The 18,140-nt window shown below is 47.0% G+C and overlaps 1 protein-coding gene across 2 annotated transcripts in view; it reads left to right on the top strand.

The window, feature by feature from the left end:
* Nucleotides 1-18,140, top strand: part of TBXAS1 (thromboxane A synthase 1) — a 150,198-nt gene that overhangs the window by 101,353 nt on the left and 30,705 nt on the right. The window lies entirely within an intron of this gene.

Below are 18,140 nucleotides of genomic sequence, written 5' to 3'. Positions count from 1 at the left end.
GACTTTAATTGCCAAATAAAACAATAAGTTATGTCTATTTCAACAATCCCTCCTTCCAAATGAAATTCTCCAGGGCAACAGAAGGTAGCACTTAATCAGGTCTAGAATGTGTGGTGTCATTCACAGAGCTCGGGGCTCCGGGAGTCTGTCCCCCCAGCTACACTGGTTATGTTCACCTGCACAGGGAGGGTTTCCATAGGCCTTCATTCAGAGGCCCTCACGCACACAACCCCTTACCTCTGACATGGCCTAGACTGACCTTGACCTCAAGGAGGGTGATACGATCTCACTAAACCCTGGCCTCCTTCAAATCCCCCCAGCCTAGGATGGGGGCTTCTTTCCCCCAGAGAACGACCTCCCGTGGGGCTGTGCGGAATGCACATGGGCAAATAAACAGATTTCAGCAGGTAAAGTTTTTCAAACTTTAGTGTACATAAAATCATCTGGGAAGATTGCTAAGATGCAGAGTCCAGGGCCCTTCCTGCAGAGATTCTCATTCCATAAGTCTGGGCCAGGGCCCAGGAACCTGTATTTTAAATACACATCCCAGGTGATTCTGACGCAGGCGGTCCCTGGTTCCACCTTGAGAATACAGCCTTGGACTCTCAGGGTCCAAAGCTCTGCCCCAGGCATGAAAGCCCCTGGGTCATTTTCTTTCTCTAGGTAACAGGTGGGACTCTCTCTGAGAAATGGGAATATATAGAGCTGGTCTTTTTAAAAAATAAATTTGGTAGTCACAATAGTGTTAAAAGTTGTATAGCCTTGCACGTGGTACACACGCAATAAATAATTTTAGGTTCCCTTTTTTCTTTTCTTTTCTTTTTTTTTTCTGTAATCAGAGTTCTGTTAATATGGGCCATCTGTCAGAACATGGAAATGCAGTTTAGATGTTCACACATTAGATATTTTCCTGAAAATATTCCTGAAAATTTGCATGTAAAGTATGACTTGTGATAATTTTCCTGCTGGTTTCCATTCAACAAATATTTTCTGAGTGCCAGTTAATACCAGAGTCAGGCTCCAGACCCTACATCCAAGGACGTTCTGACCTAGTTCTTCCATGATATCCCTGTAGAGCCCTGCACATCTCATTAGATGGTCTTGTATTTGTCAATGAGGTCACTGGATTTGAGCTCTAGAGTTTCTCTTCCCTGAGCCATACCCTTTTTTTTTTAGCAATGCCCTAAGAGAATCCAACAAAAGCTATGCTTTCTCCCCAAGAAAAAGTATGTATATGTGTACTGTATCAGGATTCTTTCTGCTGACAATAGAAAACTCAACCGAGGCTGGCTCAGAGAGTTTATTGACCCATGTAACTGAAAACTCCAGAGTAAGCCTGCCTTTAGGTATGGCTTGACGCAGGGGCTCAAACTCCGTCACTGAGACCCAGGTTGCTGTCTCTCCCCCTCTCTCAGCTCCAGTCATGCTGGGCACACTCCGTTCTTAGACAGGATCTCCCCTAGTGGTCTCAAGACAACTGTGTAACCACTATGTTGAACAGCCTGAACTAAGTGAACATGGAATCCTGAACACGGAATCCTTTTGTGTTTTTTCCAATTATTTCTTTTAAATATGCTCTGACAAATCTCATCCCCTTTCCTTGATGATACTTCGCACAGATCGCAGAGGTTTCTGTTCCCTTTGGCCTTAAATAACTCAGCAGTCTGGTCCAGGTTAAAACTTCAGTCTCAGATCCAGTTCAATGCCCGTCCATCCCCTTAGCTCGGGCTGACCTACGGCCTGAGGAAGCTGTCTGGGGGAGGCGGTGTGGTTTGTTCTTCACCCACCTTCCCCTCCTTCCCCGGTGTCTCCTGTACCCCCATCTCCTCCCAGGGGTGGGGCTTCTAACAGATCCCTAAATCCTCTCCTAGCCCCTCCCCTGTGGTATGAAGGTATGTGGCCTCTGGTATGAAGCGGACGGATGCAGGCATTATTCAGAGGGCTGGCTCCTGCGACCACCCCATATCCCCACAGTTCCCTGATGGGGGAGGGGCTCCTGCCTCACAGCTTCTGGGTGCTGGGGTCTCCTGGTGGCAGCCACCCCTCTTAAGCAGGGTACTGGCAAGGTGGCTGGAGCTGACCAATGATGCCTTGCAGTATCTGAGTGGCACACAGGAGTCACACATCTTGGCCACACCCACAGGGGCTACTCCCTCTGCTGTCCCCTGTCTGTGCCCTGACATCTCTCTCCGGTTACTTTTCCTTTGCTCACGTAGGTAGAGAGGGCAAAGGAACAATCGTGCTGCGTCAGCAGACGGCCGCCATGCTCGGGTGGCCGCCTCGTCTCTCTAGGAACGGTTCTTTCGGAGCGCCCCCCGACCTCCTCGACTCAGGACAGCAGAACTCTTCTCCAGGCTGAAGACCCCTTGCTCTGATACGTTTTCCTTAAGTCCCTCTCATCTTTTGATGGGCTGAGGCTAGGGGCAGTGGAGAGCTGGTTCAGGTCCAGCATGAAGGAAGAGTCTCTGTCCTGGGGGTTCTCAGTGAAAGTCTTGCAGCATCTCACTGATAGACACTGGGTCATGCGCCTGCCTCTCAGCCCATCAGCGGGGCTGAGGGGAATATGATGCTCTGACTGGCTTAGACCTGGGTCACTCCCCATCCCTGGATGGTGCCCAGAAGGGGCCTCGCCGGAGCCACCCAGAACTCAAATGGAGGAGGAGTGGGTCCCTAAACCCCTGTTACTAGAAGTGGGGTGAGTGGCTGCTAGGTGGCCAGAAAACAGTGTGTCCACCCACGTACATGGAATCCACGGTCTCCAGATTAGAAGCTCCCACTTTCAAATTCTGCGCCGTGCAATCCCACTCACCTTTCCCCTGAACGTGTAAAAACAAGCTTTCCAAAGCTGAAGGTATAAATCCAACAGTGACTCGTACTGCCTGCTCTTCTGCACTTCTAAATGATGTGTGCTTCTTGTAAATCATGTGGTCACTTCACACCAAGTGTCTGGCGATGTCCACAGAGCCAGCCAATGCTTCTTCATGGGTTAGAGTGATGCCCGGCTTGGCAGTTGGCCTTATAGCATCCTTTACCAGTGAAGATGGGAAATTGTCGGTGGTGAGGCCACTGATTCAGGGGCTCTCCTTGAACAGAACTAAACTTCTGGCACATATAGGGACACTCCAAGGCCATCCTTCACTATTGGGGATTATCTTGATACATGCTTTACGCCCCACGCATTCAGTGTGGTAATACCCCATCTCTTGCCACCCTTTTTGACTCAAGTGGCCTTGATTGCGTTTCTCCTTTCAGGGCAGAGATCTCTGTTCCAGTATAAAATACAGCTATAATAGTCCATAACGCATGCCTCGGGGCTGCTTCTTTCTAGAACATGTATGTTTCCTCCCAAATCATCTGGCTTTGGAATTGTGTCTGGCCTCCCCTCCTTTCACAAAACTTTCTTTCTCAAGTCACCCGTCTCATGGGGAACTCTCTTTTTTCCCCACGTGCTTCCTCAGTCATCTTAAAGGGGAGGTACCTTCAATAGGGGAGGAGTGGGGAAAGATTTGGACCATTTGGACCACTTGTAAAATTGAGAAAACACACACATTATTTAATAAGACCTCTGTAGTATGGGTGCTTCATTGTGTTCTCCAACATCTAATTTTGAAAAGGATGAGAAGGAAAAAAAAAAAAACTTCTTTCCATATAAATTGTTTTTGCTGTAGCTTTAGCACTTTATGTTGAAATTATTGACTTTTGATCTGGCTAAACCATTCTCTTTCCTTCTCTTTGGTGCCGGACTGTGGCAGCCAAAATTTATGACCCATCTTCCTTCTGCTTAATTTGTTGTTGTAAATCTGCTGTGCAGAACCCAGCTGTAAATTTACCACCAATTGGACCAGATTGATACACAGCCTCTCTTCAGGATGATGTGAACACAGTTATGCCTTAGAAGGAGGGCCAGATTCTTACAACTTCTCTTGAAGAGCTGCTTTGTAACCACTATAAATACCTAATTAAAATACAACTTTTTCTCTTAAGGATAAAAGAATGCTGGGTACTTCAGCTGATTAGCTCATGCTGCTAATGTGAGCAAGGGTGAGGATTTGTTCCTTGAAGTAGCCAGAGGATCTCAAAGGAAAAGAGCATATTCTGTGGCTACACACTCACACACGCACACACACACACGCGCACACGCACGCACACACACACACATGCACACACGCACGCACACACGCACGCACAGAGTCATTTTGCCCCATCCAGCTGTTTCATAAATACACGTCCTTTTTCACAGGGGTAGGGTTGGGTGGAAAAACTGAATATCTTAACACAAATTCATCCTCACTATGGAAAAAAAAAAGTCTCCCAGTTTGGATTCCACTCAGGGTCAATCTTCAGGGCCATTTTCACAGGGAGCAGGCCAATCTTAAGCTTGATTTTAAGATTCAAGTGAAAAACTGGAAATGGGTTTTTCCCCATTGAGAAGGTTTCCTGCCCTATGCCCAGGTCTGCTGGGGCCCTGCTGTCTGACAGTTTAGGAGGGGTCCACTCAGCTGCTCCCCTGATTCAATCTCCCAGCCACACGGGGCTTAGTGGTTTTCTGGAAGCTTCCCTTTCCTACAGATCCCATAATAGTACAACAGAACACAAAGCAACGAGGTACGAAGCAAGAGATAGGAACAAAGAACAACTTAGAGCTCTAAAGTCAAACTGTGAAACAAAGACGAGAACCGGGACGCCGGCACGGTGAGGTTAGCGTCAACAGACGGCAGTACCAGCCTTAGGGTGGAACGCCTCAAAATACAACGTACACATGAATCCCCTGGGGATCTTGCTAAACTGCAGGTTCCGATGCAGTAGGTCTGGGGTGGGGCCTGAGACTCTGCATTCCAAACGAGTTCCCAGGTGACGCTGATGCTGCCAGTCCATGGCCCACCCTCTGAGCAGCCAGGTTCCAAACCCTAAAGACTGCACCTCCCTCCGTTGTGAAGTACGTAACGAGTATTTCTTTCTTTCTTTTTTTCTTTTTGCGGTACGCGGGCCTCTCACTGTTGCGGCCTCTCCCGTTGCGGAGCACAGGCTCCGGACGCGCAGGCTCAGCGGCCATGGCTCACGGGCCCAGCCGCTCCGTGGCATGTGGGATCTTCTCGGACCAGGGCACGAACCCGCGTCCCCTGCATCGGCAGGCGGACTCTCAACCACTGCGCCACCAGGGAAACCCAAGTATTTATTTCTAATGATAGCTAAAGTACTGACGTTCTGCCAATGATTTACCTTTTGTTAATAAAGTAAAACAGTTCCAAAATTCTTCCAACAATAATGGTTTCACTCTCACTTGACTGAGAGAGAGAGAAAGTGATGCAGGAATTAATTCTGGATGTGTCTTCAGAAGTGTACTGCCTATAACCCTAAAATCATCTTGCTTCCTTAAATACAGTTGTCCCTTGAACAACACGGGGGTTAGGGGTGCCAACCTGCTGCACAGTCAAAAATCTGCGTATAACTTTTGACTCCCTGAAAACTTAACTACTTAGCCTAAGTAATAGTAGTAATAGTAACTTAGCCTAACTAATAGTCATAGTAATAGTAGCCTAAGTAAAACTCAGCCTACTATTGACTGGAAGTCAATTAACATATATTTTGTGTGTTATGTCATACACTGTATTCTTACAATAAAGTAAGCTAGAGAAAAGAAAATGTTAAGAAAATCATAAGGAAGAGAAAATACGTTTACAATACTGTCCTGTATTTATTAATACCATAAGCTTACTTCGTCTGCTTACAAGACAAATCATCTGTCAGTACCTGCATCAGTACTGTCTTATATGATATAAAACACTGTAGATGTTATAGGTGCTACTAACACTAGACATCAAAAAGGAAAAGATAATGGTAAAAAGAAATTCATATTTATTTACAGGTATAATGATTCATGCATTGATCATGAAGAAGCATGGTAGCCTAGCCTATATACTAATCATTATAAAATTTTGTATGACATACAGTATTATAGTCACATTCATAATACAGTATTGGAAACATAGTTACATTTTTAAAAAAACCACTGACCCATGATGACAGGCTGATACAGTTTCTCCAATTATGAGAGAAGCACACTGTATGTAATATAATTATTTGAAAGCAAAGTTATAGAAGAGTAAGAAAACTAACACATTATAAAATTTTATATTAAATATCACCTTTATGCCTGTGTAAGGATAGACTGGTATCTACATATATTTCATGCGTGCGTGACATACCTTTTTCTTAATTTTTTTGATATTTCTAGGCTACGTGGTTTGTAAGTTTTTTCAAATTGTCGCAAATCGCCAACAATTTTTCCAAAATATTTATTGGAAAAAAACTGCTTATAAGTGGACCCGTGTAGTTCAAACCCGTGTTGTTCAAGGGGCAACTGTAATGTCCTCCGGAGTCGGGGCTGGGGATCTGGGGGGGAGCTTTTGAGTTGATTTAAAGTTTTTTTCAAGGCAGATGAAAGGGGCAACCAAAGCCTTCTCTCCAGATTCACGTGTAGACTGGGCATCTGTCACATTCGACAGGCACCCACCTGGCTGGACCTCTCAGGCAGGGAGCTCCATCTGGACCATATGCACCCCTAATGAGCCCTTGGTGTATACAACGGCTTTGGGTGTCAATTGAGAGGCCATGTCAAAGCACCATGGTCAAAGAGAACTTCCCTGATGCTTTCTCCCCGGGGGCCCAGAGCAAAACCTGTATTGCAGAAGCAGGGGCTGCAGTGGGGGAACCCTGGAAAGTGTCCAACTTGCTCACTTCCTGTCCTTCTTTCTGGAAGTGTCTGACCCAGAGAAGCAGACTCTCTCACCCTTCCCTGGCATCCCAACAACTAATACCAGAGCAGAGAAGTCTTGACAGCCTACAAGAGGGGCCTCTCGGGTGTGTACCTGGACCTCCATCTTGGAAGTTAAGATTTGTGGCTACTGCTTCCAAAGCACCAATTCTGGGAAGGAAGAAGGAAGACAGGATGGGAGGCATCTCTGGGCCCCATCACTAGACAAGGCAAGAGTCTCCAAAACAAGGTGAACAGCTAACCTGGACCGGGGACAGAGGCCCCGGTTTTAAAGTTCTCAGATACACACACCACCCAGGGCTCAAACTCTTCCACATCGGCTGGAGACATTCAAAGCCCGTGGCCACAGTGACCCCCGGAGAAACTGACCCGCTTTGACTTTGAACTGCCCCCAGGGGCTTCAGCGATGGCAGCCACATCCCCCGGGCTTGTGCCCTCCAGATCCGGGCGGCTCCCTGGCCTCTTGCTGTCCTTCCTCTCCCTCCTCGTCCACCCCATTTCTCTGTTCTCTCTCTTTTCTTCAGTGTTCGCAGCACCATTTAGGCTTCTTGCTCTCTCTCTTTCCCGGATCCTTATTCTGGCTCTAGGATCCAGAGAGACACAGAAGCTTCCCCACTCCGCCCCGTGACCCACTGCCAACTTGGGAGCCACTGGCCGTCCCAGAAGCCTGTAACTGCACGGTGATGTCCCACGATGGGTGCGCTGTGGGTGGTCACGTGGGAGGCTGCTTGGAAGCAGGAGGGACTTGCAAGTGGGCCTTTCTGGACCACCCGGCTTAACCAAGTGTGGTACTTCTGCACCGTGAAGTGCTGTGAATTTTTAGCAATGAATGCTCCAACTCCCGCCCTCCCTCGAGTCCCTGCAGAGCAGTTCCGTCTCCGTAGAGGAGAGGTGACCCGCGAAGAGATGTTCCCCCTGGGAATGGGGCACACCGATCAGCATATATTTGGCATCTTTCATGTGGCGACTCAGAGTATTTTATATTCAATATCTGGGCCTCTAGAGGGGTCAGGCTTTGCAAAGCAAATAAGCTGGTGGCGTTGGTTCACATCAATCCAGGAAAGCGAGAATTGAAAACAAACTTGGGAAAGTGAACGCCACAGGTGAAGCTTGGTGTTCTGTGGGTCCACTTGGCATTGAGCTAGATTCTCAACTGAATGGCTCATTTATTTAACTACTGCTCACATTATGGGCTCTTAAGACATCAAAAGTATGCGTTTTATTCCCAACAATTGGCTTTTGGAATAAACAAATGAACACATACTTTTTTTAAAAACTTCACTGGACTCTGTTGACCAGTGGTGGAGTAGGAACCTCAGAATGGTGACATCCCGGGCAAACGTAAAGACTTTTTAGATAAGACTTTTTAGATCTACCCATCACTAGGCATCAGATTTCGCCATTAGGAGGTGCTTCCTTTGTTTCAACACACATCCATTATTAAATGCCACTGCTCCTGGGAGGGGTGATATACTCAAGTCCCCACTAGGATGTCAGCCCCATGAGAGCAGAGACTCTGCTTGTCACACTGGTATATCCCAGGGCCTCCAACAGCGCCTGGCACACAGGAGGCTTGCGACAAATAGGTGACAAATGAATGAATGTTCATTCCTTTTCTAACTGGAGACTAACTCAAAGCAAATTGGAGGGAGGGAGTCGTAGGGAGGTTACTGCAAGCTAGAAGGAAGGAAGCAGATCAGAGTGAGCGAGAGAAGGCACCGCCGAGGGAGATGCGGGCAGGTGAGAGGGCGCTCGAGGCCCCTACAGACCTAGTCGTGCTCCCACAGGGTTCCCATGGGGCTCAGAACCTGTCATGCCAAGGAAAGGAGGGAACCTGGGCCCTCAGGGCCCAAGGAGACTTTAGGGGCCATGTAGGGCAGCCTCCCACCCAAGACCAATACCTGAGAGAAGGGCATGCCACTCTGCTTGAATGCTCCCAGGAGCGAAGAACTCACTACCTGTCGTCCTCCCATTATCCTTGATGAAGCTCTCTCTTCCTTACTGAGGGCTGAAATCTGCCTCTGCTGATTGCCCACCCACTTGCCTTTGTCCTGCTTCTCTCTCAGTTCATGGTATTTGTCCACTAGCAACCAGCAAATTAATAGTTTCTGTCTAGGGGGCCACTTCCACACTCACTAATAGTCTGTCATCAGGCATCTCAGAGACAGAGAGAGGAAGGAAAATTGGGAGATCAGAAGAGGATAAAGAGGCCTTTCTAAAATGTTTGCTTGTGGTCCAGAGAGTCCATTTGCTTTCAGTTTTCTGGTAAGTCTGTTTTGCCCCAGGACTGTGGACAGCATTACGTTTTGTTTTGTTGTGTGTCGTGTTTTCCTTTCCCCCCAGCATTGTGGCTTATAGCTGAATATGGGTCATGTGACAATATCAACCACGTGAGCCTCCTACTCCAGGCATAGGAATATTCCAGATCAGAGAGAATGTCTGACTGCCCTATGAATTGCAATGTGTAAGGTTTATAAAGTTAAGCACTTAGAATTCTGTCTTTAAAATTCAAATATTTAGATTGGGTCTCTAGGACACAAAAGGCAACACCTGTTTCTCACTCGCTTCATTTGATTTTTTTTTCTTCTTTTTGGTAGCACAAGTTGAGTTTCAAAGACTCATTCCTTGAATGTTCCCTATAGGAGGAATGTAATTAAACTCCACTGGCCTCCCCCTGCTGGGACCAAGCTGGGGCCAGAGCTGTAGGAAACATAAGACAGATACCCTGCGCAAAGAATCCTTATTATAAGGATGAGAAGAGAATCAACCTTCCTCTGGTTATGAGCAAGAAGCTTTAGAAAGCCACCCAGGCTCTTTTTGCAATGGGCTTAGTCTCCAAGACATTTTAATTAGTAATTTAAGACTGGAAGGAAGAGGATCAACTCCTCACCTCCTCAGGGATAGGCAAGGACTTCAGCTCCACGAGAAACCGGTTCAAGTGCTGAGAAGGAGGGAGGCCCGGCGGGAGGGTGGTTCTCGACAAACTTTTTCATGGAAATGGCACAGCTAGGTATCCTGCCCCGTCATTCACTGTGTTTGGGGTCCCACTCGTTGAAGGTGGTTCTCAGCCCTTACCGAGGACAGGCATCGCCTCTTGCTGAGATACCTGGCAGGTGGCGAGCCAAGAAGCGCTCACTTAGGGAGGGGCTCTCAATCACACTTGGACAAACCTCGACTTCTCTCTGACCGAGGAGCACTGCCCCCCAAAGTGCCAGGCCCAGCCCTGCCAAGGGCCCACACAGGGGCATAGAGCTGCTACTCACTGGCAGTGTGACGTGGGTGACTGGCATAATCTCTTTGTTCCTCAGTTTTCCTATCTGTAAAATGGGAATAGCAGCAGTGTGTAGCTCATAAGTCTGTCGTGAGGCCTAAGTGAGTGAATCCATGTACGATTCTGGGCACAGTGCCCGGGTGTTTATGTATATATATATATCCCCCTCTACTCTCATCCCTTCTCTGTGCCTCAGTTTCCTTATCTGTGAAAGGACTAGACCTCTTCTCTGCTGGCAGTGATGACGATGATGATGATGGTGATGACTGAATGTTTACATGCCAGGCCCTAAGCTGAATATTTTACATACAAAAGTTAACTTGATTCTCACGATAACTTTATGAAGTAGCAACTATCACCATCCCCATTTAAATGACGGGGAAAGACAGGCTGTATAAGTCAGGGAGCTCCAGAGGACCAGAACCAACAGGAGAGAGAAAGGGGGTAAGACAGAGAGATTTTAAGGAGCTGACTCCTTCCATTGTGAGGGCTAACATGCCCAACATCTGCAGGGCCGGCCAGCAGGCTGCAAACTCGGGCAAAATTCGATCATGCAACCTTGAGGCAGAATTTCTTCTCCAGGAAACCTCAGTTTTTGCCTTCAGCTGAGTGGATGAGGCTCATTTCCTTTATCAAAGGTCATCTACTTAAAGTTAACGGATTGTAGGTGTCCGCCACATCCACAGAATACCTTCCCAGCAACACCGAGATTAGTGTTAGGTTAAATAACAGGGCACTACGGCCTAACCAAATAGGCACAAAAGACTAACCATCACAGAAGCATTCAGAAAATAAGCAACTTGTCAAAGGTCAGACACGAGGGAGGGCCTAGTCTGGACTGGAGCTCACATCTCCGGCCAGTTAATCTCTGTTCTTCTCAGCACTGTCTCTAGCATTCACGAGTCTGCAGTTATTCCTCAATGGCTTGTGCCCCGCCTCGGGGGGGGGGGGAGGGTCAGTGACGGCGCCAGCATTTCGCTAAAGAGGGGCTACCGGGCTGCCTTCAGAGATGAGTGGCTTGCAGTTGTGTCTGCACCACACATTCATGGCATTGAGAACATGTCAACTGCCCAGGGCACACAGCGTCACTGTCCAGCTTTGCCAGCTTTGCCCTGTCATCCTGGCTCTCAGCCTTGAGGATAATACGTTTCCCTGGAAGATCCTGGGTTTGTTGGGGCTTTTTCAGGGTCCATTCTCTGAGTTTATGAATTCTTTCTTCATGGCCCACAGAGTCGAAATGAAGAGCACGGGAACAGCTTCTTCCCTGATGCTCATACACCCCTGGACGCTTACCCTACGAGGCAGGAACATTCCTGAAGCAGGAACGTCGTACCCCCAGGCTGCTTTCTACCTCTGCAGACACCCTTCTTGGTGCTTTTCTCACTTTTCCATGAAGCTGACCTTGTCTCTTTCATTGTAGAAAGTTCTCCTCTTGCCATCCCAGACTTCCTCTTTGGGTCCCATGACCCTGGAATTTCTCACTAGCTGCTTTTCCTTGTAGTTCATTGTCACTGTGTTCTCTGGTAAAGAGCATGAAATGTGCATCCGAGACGTTTGTCTGGCAGCCTCATCGCCAGCCTGCTCCCCATCTGTCCATCCCTGTGCCACGGTGGAGAGGAGCACTGTCCTCCCTCTGCCCGGGTCTCTGCTGGACGCCAGATCTGATGCTCTCCTGGCTGGAACCAGCTGTTAACTGCTGCTGAAGCCACGAGCATCTTGATTTAGGAAAGTCCTTGGGAAATGGTCAAGAGCCAGGGAACAGCCCTGCGTCCTGAGACTGCAGAGGTGCCGCCTGCCCTCCACCCAGAAGTAGGCTCTTCCTGCCTCACCCCTCCCTGACATCACCGCCGCAGGCCGCTGCTACCCTCGGACGCCACACAGAGCAGGACCTCCCTAAGTTCCCAGAGTCTCTGACTGAAGTGGGCTGAGGCCTGGGGTTATAGAACAGACCCCAGCCCGCCTCGGTGCAGAATCTGACTTCAGGCAACGAGAGACGTGCTCACGGTTCCTCCTCTCATCCACGTGGCAGCTCAGACCAAGGGCCCACGTGCAAATTAAGGCCCAAGAGCCGCCAGGGGGATCCCCACGTCCTTGAGAACTTACCAAAAATCCCACTTGCTGGGATCCACGCCAGAGGTTCTGACGTAGCTGGCCTGCCATGAATCCCCGGCATCCCTTCTTTAAAAGCCCCCAGGTGATTCTACGATGCACCAAGTGAAGAGCCATGGCCACACTCCCATGAGGTGTATACGCAAGCTTAACTTCAATAGTGACCTCGGCTTGCGCTGTTAAGGACGAGACTCATTTTAGAAATACGCCACCTAATGACTGCAGCTGCCTTTTGCTTTTTAGAAGGTCACTCACTCATCGGGTCACCAGAAAGCAATGGGTTTTCTGTGACTGTTCTGTCATTCAGATCCAGCCCACCCAGAGCGCCAAGAAACAAAGGCCCTGCCCGGCGAGACCCAGAGCCCCACGACGTGCTTGCTCTGGAACACTCAGCAGACCCGCTTGTTTGAAAGAACTGCTTAGAATTACGGTCCTTCAGTCTGGAGGATACCAAACGCAAGAGGTCATCTGCTCTGTGTCCCACTTCCAGGAGCGGGAGGGGCTATTTCTCCATCTTACAGGTAGGAGGACTGAGCCCCAGGGAGGTTCCGTCAGGCCACATCTTATCTCTGAATGAAGGAGGTGTGTTTCTGGCTGCCCTGGGCCTTCCCCTCCTCCATCCTCTCACCTTTCCCTGAAAAGCTCCTTTAATGATTCCCCAGCCTGCCCGCAAATTAGTGATTCGTAGACCTAAAAGATACTAATGATGGTGGCCACCACCATCATCATCGAAACGGTAAACATTTATGAAGCACCATAATCATTCATCATAAATTTTATGTGGTAAATAAATTTGACCTAGCTCTATAAAGAAATAGGCCCTTGGGCTTCCCTGGTGGCGCAGTGGTTGAGAGTCCGCCTGCCGATGCAGGGGACACGGGTTCGTGCCCCGGTCCGGGAAGATCCCACATGCCGCGGAGCGGCTGGGCCCGTGAGCCATGGCCGCTGAGCCTGCGTGTCCGGAGCCTGTGCTCCGCAACGGGAGAGGCCGCAACAGTGAGAGGCCCGTGTACGGCAAAAAAAAAAAGAAAAAAAAGAAATAGGCCCTTGCAAACCAAGAATGTTACATTAATTAGAAATCTTCCAGAAGCATCTAATGGAAATGTCTCAGGTTCCATGACACACGTACCTACCATTTGGCGGTTTTGTTTCTGGGCTTGAATCTCTGTGAATTCCTTGTACAGGGTCAGGGCCATCATCCCTCTTCCCGGCTCTCAGTCTGTGACCCGTGGCCGGTTGTAACCCTTTGCTGTTTACATGAGCTACGTTAAGGTCGGGTGCAGAAACACCCCATGTCCAGCTTGGTTTTATCCAGGAGCGATCCTTAGGGATCAAGTGTTCCCTATAGATTAATACTGATGATAATTATGATGGAAAGAAGAAGAAGAAGAATTACTAGTCATTGAACACATGCTCTGTGCCTGGTCAAGCAATTCTAACAGCCAATTCGATATTTTCTAAATATAGAAAATAGTTCCCACTTTAGAGATTAGGAAAGTGAAACTTGGAGATTAAGTGATTGGCTAAAGGTGGAAGCAGAGCCCAGATGTGAACTCAGATCCATGGGCTCAGAGCTCCTGGGCACTGTTTTGGGAATGACCACCTGGGCTGCAGGAGATTGTTCTACGAGAGCAAATTTTGGCCACAGCACACCTTTGGGACACATTGATGACCATTTTGCTAGTACTGTGACAGCTGGGTCTCTGTCGGGGTGCTGGGGAGTCCCCAAAGTCCTCCTCTCTTGGGTGTCCCCTCCCTGCCCTCTGCCACCAAGTACCTAAGGACATTATCAGAATAATGGCTTTTTTAACTTGTATCTTTGGCTCTGAGAAACTAAGAAATCCTAGCAAGTCAAGATGTGTCTGTCTTTACCATAAAAACAACAAACAGATTAATTTATTTCAACAACCAATAAACAGATCACACAAAATTAAAATCCATAGCGAAAGAAAGGGAAAAAACCCTAAGCGAAGAAGTACAGCTTCTTTTTACTTAACATTTGACAAATGTATATTCTCCTCATCTGCCCTTGGGTGTCTTAAAATTCTACTGATATTTCCACGTAAAAAAATTTGTTTCCATGTAAAATCTACCATATCAGGAATGCCTCTATTCATTCTGTCCCTTGGGTTTCAGAGAGACAGTTTCTCCCTTTGGGAATAAGTCATACGTCAAACCTGTCATTTATCACCGTGTCCTGTCCCTCAAATTTTAGCTTCAAGCCCACTTAATAAAGTCTGTGAATATCCTGAGAAACACCCTCCTTAGGCCATGAGATTTCTGGGGAGATAGGCCATAATCTAGCAAAACAAATCCTGTCCATTGCCGGCATCTAAACAGTATCCTGTTAAATGTCCATACTTGCTTTCCTTTTCTACAACTGAAGTAAGGATGAAAACATCGTCCATGGCTCCACATCTTACTTCCTACAATGAATATAAAAGCCTTGGAGATGCACTGCGGGTTTCTTCTGGTTAGTCCATTCGTGTCCATGCAAATCAGCTGAAGTGAGAATTGGCCCATGGGTTTAATCCACCTCTGCTGAAGCTCCCTCTTGGACAGAAGCTTCTAGAAATCAGCACTTCCTAGTTGACTATGTTAGGTCATTAGAGGCCTCTCCTTCTTCAGCTGGGAAAGTCAGTGACCAGAAAAACAACAGATTTCCCCCTTAGAATTTGTTTTCCTCAGTCACTTTCAGAAAGTCAGGAGTCAGCAACCTTAGAAGTAATTTCACTTCCTATCCCCGCCTCCCCCTCTCCTTCCTCCTTCTCCTCTTAGTCAGAATGACATGCTTCTGCTTGTTGACCCCTAGACAGGCTCAGCTGTTGACACCCTGAGTGCGGGATCCTCTTGGTCCTCACATCTGGGCACATAGTAGGTGCCCAACGTTAGCTGAATGAAAGCTAACATCGAAATAAACTTAGAGATCATTCAACCTAATCCCTTTATTTTGCAGACGAGGAAACTGAGGCAAAGGACATTAGGAGACCACCCAAGACCACACTGTTTGGGTGTGGTTTCCTGACTCCCAGGCCCATCCTCGTTTCTCCATGTGTTCTAATAGCCTGTCCTCCTCTCCTAAGACAGAGTGTAGATGGTGTGCCCTTGTCCCTACCCGCCACTGCTGGGGAAGGGAGAGTTCGAATTCGCAATGCGGGGGCAAGCACAGTACACCCCCAGCACGCCACTTTTGAGTCCTTCCTCAGTGCCTGTATTTTCTCTTCCGGACGAACAAAGAGTCCTTTTTAAATTGTATAGGCCTCACCTGCCTTACTCCTGTAATTTCTGCTGCAAACAGCCCGCCTTCCAAGCCTGGCCTGGCAATCTTCGAAGATCCCTTAAGGCCATCTGGCTCCCTGCCCTCCTGTAAGCCTCTGCTGTCGGGACCCCTTTGGGGATGTAACGTGTCCTTAGCAAGCTTTTACCCCGACTTTCCAGAAGAGACATGGGCATTCCATCCACAAATAGTATTCCACACTTTTTAAAAAAATTATAAATTCTTAAAAAGAACACCCAAAACTGGTGGTATACCAGGAGACTTCAAGAGGATGACGGTCATCAGTTAAAAAATTAAGCAAATCAGCCTGAAGATAAGGCATATCTATTATGCTCTGAATATGAAATTAGCCAACTGGTGGCCATTTCTACAGTGATGGTATAGAAAGGAAAACAGCAGAAATTGCTTTTTTTCCCTTCACCAAGAAACGTGAAGGCAGAGATCAAACACCAAATTTTTTCCCTTCTCGCTTGTCCAGTCAAGCCAACCTTCACAATGCAGTGTTTATCGGTGGGAAACCGCCAACTTCTAGATGAAAGACAGGGGTGTACTCTCCTGTTTTTCACCACCAAGCTGTGTTTCTTCTGAAAGGCATTAAAATGGAGGGAAAACAACAACTGACAACTGGTCGCTCACTGGGATTGTTTTGAAGGATTCGAGACAGACTATAAGTAATTCAGTGAGTCACTCACAAAGACCCTGGCTCTGTGCGTTTGTGGCCGCGGCATTTGGGCAAAAGCCAAAGGTAATCAGCGCCACCAAAATGCAGAGCAAAACTCTTATCAGAAGATGTCATTTTTATCTAAATGCAATTTTTTTTATCACTCATCTGTTTTTTTTTAAACATCTTTATTGGAGTATAATTGCTTTACAATGGTGTGTTAGTTTCTGCTTTATAACAAAGTGAATCAGTTATACATATACATATGTCCCCATATCTCTTCCCTCTTGCGTCTCCCTCCCTCCCACCCTCCCTATCCCACCCCTCCAGGTGGTCACAAAGCACTGAGCTGATCTCCCTGTGCTATGCGGCTGCTTCCCACGAGCTATCTATTTTACGTTTGGTAGTGCATATATACAATTTTTATTGGAGCGTGATGACATAGTGAATAACTTAACATAAATTTGCATAATACAATACAGCTGTTAATTTATGAGCATATTAAAACACAAAGTTTTGTAGTTTGGGGCACTTAAAAATCTTATACTTTCGGGCTTCCCTGGTGGCGCAGTGGTTGAGAGTCCGCCTGCCGATGCAGGGGACATGGGTTTGTGCCCTGGTCCAGGAAGATCCCACGTGCCGCGGAGCGGCTGGGCCCGTGAGCCATGGCCGCTGAGCCTGCGTGTCCGGAGCCTGTGCTCCGCAACGGGAGAGGCCGCAACAGTGAGAGGCCCGCACACCGCAAAAAAAAAAAAAAAAACTTACACTTTTGAAACTTTCCTTCCTGTTTGCTGTTTATTTATTACTTACTTAGGGTTGCTGGATAAAATACAGGTGTCTGGTTAAATTTAAATTTCTGATAAACAACTAATCATTTTTTAGTATGAGCATTTTTCATGCAGTATTTGGGACATACTTCTATTAAAATATGATGCACCGTAGATCTGAAATTCACATCTAATTGGATGCTTGTTTTTCTATTTGATAAATCTGGCACCTTGATTCTTACTTCACGAACACCTGAGCCTCTACTGGCTCCTTGCTGGCAGGGCGAGAGGGACTGTGTGCAGGGAAGGGCCTGATCTCTGGCCCTTGGTATCTTCATGCAGAGTCAAAAGGGATCAGGTTATAGAAGAGACAGTGCAAAGGGGAAAACTGAGGCAGGCAGACAGCTGTGCTTTCTTGGCAGCACTGGGGGTGTTTGAGCTATGTTTTTCAAACTTGTTTGACCACAACCCATCATAAGAAACATAATGTATAATTCACCCCAGTATACACATACCTATGTCACTGAAACAAAACTTTTATGAAGCAATAAGTAGTCTTCTACTTGTGATAGAAGACTCTGTCTTCTATTCTGTTCTATTTCATTTTAAAATTCTGGTCTTAATCCCCTAAATTGAATTCATAGTTCCCTAAAGGACCATAGCCCACATTTTGAAAAACACTGGGTTAGACAGTTACAGGTCAGGAAAGTGAATGAGGAGATTTAAAAAAAACTCCACTTTACGAATGAGGAAACATGTCAGATCAGTTAAGAGACTTTCCAAGTCCATTTCACTGATTTGTGGCTAAACTAGGAATAAAACTTAGGTCTCCCAACTCCCAAGCCTGTGTTTTTGGTTTCATTCTACCACACTTTCTAGCATCCATTTTCCTGTTCTCCAAGTTATAATCCACATTCTGAGAGTAGCATTTTTTTGGCTTTATTTTATCTAATTATATTACATCTATACCATTTTGTTATCACTTCATATTCTTCTAAAATTTCCAAGATTTATATAAATTTCTGATCTAAACTGACTATGTCATTGCTTATGACATCCATCTGACTTATATCAACATTTAAACTAATTCATCTTGGTACTTACCCTTTGATCTTGAGCATCTTACTGCCCCCCTGACCCCAGTCTTGTCTAGTGAGACAAGTGCCTCAGGAGATCTTTACAGTGCCTCTTCCCTGTGCCCACCCCTGGACTGGCACCGTCGGAGATATAAGAGAAACATAAGAACAGTAACTATTACTCGTTAGCATTTGTTCTCCCTA

The sequence above is a fragment of the Aethalodelphis obliquidens genome, unplaced genomic scaffold (genome assembly GCF_003676395.1).
Source record: "Aethalodelphis obliquidens isolate GAN/ISIS:26980383/991018 unplaced genomic scaffold, ASM367639v1 scaffold5, whole genome shotgun sequence".
NCBI classification, from domain to species: Eukaryota; Metazoa; Chordata; class Mammalia; order Artiodactyla; family Delphinidae; genus Aethalodelphis; species Aethalodelphis obliquidens.
This window is presented reverse-complemented; position numbering and strand designations above follow the sequence as displayed.